Genomic DNA, 4,910 nt, shown 5'->3' with positions numbered 1-4,910 from the left:
TGCCAAATTAAACATGACGCGCATGTGTCGACAGGTGACCATGACAACGAGCATCAGGTGATGTCAGCCAGCATGAGAGTATGGCCATACTCTCATGCTGGCTGACATCACCTGATGCTCGTTGTCATGGTCACCTGTCGACACATGCGCGTCATGTTTAATCGAATACTTGTAGCATGCATATAAACGGAGTGTTTACTCAGACTATTGGGAAAAGTGTTCATATAATCACCTCAGTCAGATTCTTAAATGAATTTATTCGGAATAGAGGAAAGCTTTGCATGTAAACATAGACACTTATCTATATAGTTATCTAATCTAAAATCTGCATTCCTACTACTCAATAGGCTACGGTCTAGGGGTGTAGAGCTGTATCAGTAACATTATTAAGATGTGAATCGCGTAAGAGGGAGTTTCAAACATACTGGAAGCTAAGGAATGACTTGACTAAAGAGCAGGCAACTTAAAGCAATTTTTTTTTTTTACTTTACATTTATGCAGAACAAACAGTGGAAACATCAGAGAGAGACGTCATGAAATGGAATAACCTTGCGTCAGAAAGAAAAAATGAACAGTACCAAAGGAAAGAACAGAACAAAACAAAATGACACTAAGCTGTTTTAAGACACTAGCCTAACTACCCAAAAAGAAACATACCAAAAAAACTGGCTAACTACACTAGATTAGTCTAGATTACTAGATTAATCTAGTGTGTCTATACAATTTAACAACCTACATGGTGGAATGTAGGTGCGCACACAGTCAAACCTGTTCTCAATCTGAGGGGAAGGAAACACACACAATGTAAGAGTAAAAATAACAGAGCTTGTGAACAAACACTCCAATGGCACACACAGGGGTGGATTTGGAAGTTCTGGGGCCCCAATCAATGTTTTTTTTTTCTGGTGGCCCTGATTAAATGGATTCTTTTGTATAGCAAAATGCCATATTGACTCTGACAACCTAGCTGTCTCAGGTACCTCATCCTCGTCAGACGTTTCATTTCTTGCTGCTGCAAAAAAATTGGTGAGCTTTGTCAACTTTCTGTGCTGGACTTCCTATCCTTATTTTTTTTTCTTTTTTGGGCACAGCTGGTATAAGACAGTTTCATGGTTGTGCCAGAGCTACCTTAGTCTACCTCGCCTAGCTTAACTTGCATGTATGGTGTCTCTTCTGTGTCTTTTTTTTTTTTCTTTTCGTTTTTTTTTTTTTGGCCAACTTTTGGCCTGCAGGGGGCCCCCTGATCCCTGGGGCCCCAAGAAATTGCGTGGTTTGTGTGGTGGTAAAATCTGCCCCTGGGAACATACAGCCAAGATCTCAAATAGTTCATCAAACTAACACAGTAAAATATATGCTAATGACCACAATAAAAACGAAGCATGCAAACGAGTGGTCAGTATGTGAGCCGGCAAGCACAGCTCCTTCACATAGTTTTTTAACTGGAAACTCCGCCTCAGTCTCTGCTTGATTGGTTAGCTGGCAGCATGGGCATGGTAGTGGGGAAAAGTGACCTGAACACCCAGGGCCCATGTAGGGAGAAAGGCCCATGTAAATCCTGATTTTATTTTTCACTCACGTTCTTACTGGCATGGATAGGGGCCCACTGACATTGAGAGTGTACAGGGCACAGAATTTGGTGCTACGCCCCTGGCTGGCAGCATGCTCCATAATGATTGACAGGATATGCCAGCTATAGAGTGAGACAGGGAGAGAGAGAGAGCGAGAGAACGCAAACATGCAGACACGCAACACTGGATCTACAGAGTATCACATTCACATGTACAGTCATAGCACAACTCTCAATAAAAAAAACCCAACCAACATACGCACACAATCACTTCCACTCTGAACAATAAGCTTTGCTGTTTGAATTCTGCTGCTCTGAGATGCTCTTTCACTCTGCTCTGTGCTGCTGCCTTCAATCTGGTTTCTTATCTGCATCTCTATGAGAGAGAGAGAGAGAGAGAGAGAGAGAGAGTATGTATGGAAGCAAACACAGCACACATGCACTCGTGACCTGTAACGACATGGAAAAATAACCTGTATAAAAAAAATCTGTATAATGTAAAGTAGATATAATAATAAAAATAATAGTAAAACTTATGGATAAACTTAATAACATGGTCAGAGGTAGATTTTTGCAACATTGTAAACAAAGGTTGCAAAAGGTTGGACATCCTGTAAATTTACACTGTAGTAGGTGACCTACCTATCTTGAGGTTACAGCATTTTTTATTTTTATTGATATATACTTATATATTATTTATATATTAAGGTATAGTTAATTTTCATCTATCTATCCATCTGAACAAGAAGAAACAGCTACAAAGTTATGTCTCAATTAATTATAACAGTTCACTTCTTGTTACCTATATTTGTTGTCTCTGTTTAATGAACTCCAGGTTTTCCAAGTATGTAGGCTTCATGGACTTGAGCATATCCTCGTGTTCTTTGTCCTTCTTCATCACTTCTTCTGATTTTTTCACTTGATTCCACTCATCATCTGTCTAAAGGTTACAGCATTACTTACTCATTAGATAGTCATGGATAGTTGTACTACTTTAGATGTTTAACTGATATTCACAGAAGACTCAACTAAAACCTATTTTAACATTACTAAAATCCCGGCAATCATTCTAACTATAACTTCAACTTACAGTTAAAATGTAACTGTAACTCTTACCATGACTTATGATTGTGTTATCAATATCAGACAATCAAAAGAAGCAGGGAGTAAATGATCATAATTCTCACCATGTCCTCAAAGCTCTGGCCACTGTAGTAGTACTTCCTGCCTGGAAACTGGACCCCACTCTCAAACAGCCCTTTCAGGCTGCTGGCAACCAGATGAAGACGTTCATCCTCATAGGCAAACACATTGCCGTCTTCACACACCATAAGAACCAGCTCAGCACTGTCCTCACCACATGGGAAATTCTCTAAAACCCCGATTACTTGCATTTTCATCTCATCTGGAAGATAGAACTGCTCCCACTCCTGTAAGAGGTCTGGTTTCTTTCTGTAAGATGTATCTTCAAGGGAACCCACCCTTAATTTGTATTTTTCTACTTTTTTTAGTTTAATCTGTGTCCCAGAATGCCTGGAAACTGTACTGCCAATCTTCTCAAGATACTTCTGAGCACCATCTAAACCAAGAAATGAAAAGTGGTCAGTGGTGCCCAAATAATTCAGTTCCTTGGCTTTCAAAGGTAATAAATTATGGCTTATTGCTATTATAAAATAGACTGGGCATTAATTTGTGAAACTTACCTTTCATCAGTTTAGGAGAAAGAAAATCCTCAACAATTTGTTTTTGCTTGCTAAGGGATGATCAAACCACATAAGGAAACATCAAATAAAATATAAAACCATGGTATACAAAAAGGGCACCCCTGATCATTTTCATGGTTTTCCTTTATAAATAATTGGTTGTTCAGATCAGCTATTTCAGTTAAATATATCATATAGTGTGCAATAAAACTTTAAACTAGGTGCATAAATTTGCTAACAGTTTATCTTACCTCATGAAAAATCCTGTCCCACACAACTTTACTAGAGAAAGAGATATACAACCTATATTACAAAAATAGCTGTAGCTTATCAGTTATAAAACATATAATATAAACAATATGCTATCAGTTTATGTACATATTAATCTAGCTAACACTAGTTCAGTTTGTGGTAAGAATGTAGAAGTGCCACTTACGGTGTGGAGGTAAAGCGGAGCTCTTAACAGAGTGAAAGAATCTTATTTTTTTCGTTTAAAACAACAAACCTAACTGCAAAGAGCAGAAACCACGCCAGTGACATTTTCACTTTCGCTTTTGTTATAACTCCAATCCGGCTGCGACCGGAATATAAAGGAAAGGAATATAACTAACAGCGCTCAACACTCTGAACAACACTGCCATCTACTGACCATTTTAAGGCGGACAGAAGTATCAGGACACCTTTAGCTTTTCTTTCAAAATAGTTTTTTTTTTCCTTTATATTAAAAATAATGTATCCTGCTCTTGTTGGGGAAACTCTACTTGTTTATGGGGCATTGCTGTAAGAGTATGACTGCACTCACACCAAACTTCCCAGCTCATTCCAACATTATTGTATTGAATGGAGAAAACACATTTAATTTCACTGTTGCAATACTGGACCTCAAGTCCATGCCTGGCATCAGCTCCAGAGGGTTCTATTCCATTATATTCTATTCTATATCTGTTTATATATTCTGTGTAACAAATATAAGTTTATGTCCAGATTTCTATAAAGCATCTTTGTGACGACATTCATTGTAAAAGCCCTATATTAATCAATTTGCCTTTTTGATCTATATTGTGTTTGTGTCCTGTATTATATACCTATACTCCTACAAAAGTGTACAAGAGGCACATAGGAGATATTTTTGCACATTGTAATAGCAAGTGTAAACATGATCCTGAATATTATGATTATTTATAATGTGACTTAAAAGTGCATAAAGTGCAAACTGCATTATGAAGTTCCTGCTCAGTCAGAAAAACTCAATTTTAATTGTTCTGTCCAGCCCAGTAAACATTGATCTTTTAAAGCTTATTTTAATTGACTTATGCTGATGATGTTGATGATATTGGTTTTTAAAATAAAAATGAATTACTGACTGCTTGGTTCAGCCACTACAACCTTCCCAGTATCACCAGCCATGATTTCACCTCATGTAAACTAGCCTGACTGTTTGAAACATGTTAGTTATTTCTATATTTCGCTTACAAAACAGTGAAAGAACAAAATACATAAACTCCATTTTTGTAACTTTCTCTGTGAGTTCTAAGAAGACAGTCTAAACTGAGCATGTGCACAGTGAGTGTAATCACATTAAAGAATCATCAATTTAAAGAATTTCCTGGTCCCTTGTCTCCCCTAGTTTTTTCTGTTTT

At 37.5% G+C, this 4,910-nt stretch overlaps 1 long non-coding RNA gene across 1 annotated transcript; it reads right to left on the bottom strand.

Moving 5' to 3' along the window:
- Positions 1–390: 390 nt before the first annotated feature.
- On the bottom strand, positions 391–3,137 carry LOC125799492 (uncharacterized). Its single transcript, XR_007438463.1, has 3 exons — positions 2,755–3,137; positions 2,370–2,507; positions 391–1,943 (listed from the first exon to the last, which is right to left on the bottom strand). It is a non-coding gene; the product is annotated as an uncharacterized LOC125799492 (long non-coding RNA).
- Between the last annotated feature and the right edge of the window lie 1,773 nt (positions 3,138–4,910).

Source organism: Astyanax mexicanus, chromosome 3 (assembly GCF_023375975.1).
Source record: "Astyanax mexicanus isolate ESR-SI-001 chromosome 3, AstMex3_surface, whole genome shotgun sequence".
NCBI classification, from domain to species: Eukaryota; Metazoa; Chordata; class Actinopteri; order Characiformes; family Acestrorhamphidae; genus Astyanax; species Astyanax mexicanus.
The sequence above is the reverse complement of the archived record's forward strand: the minus strand, read 5'-3'. Positions and strand labels throughout refer to the sequence as shown.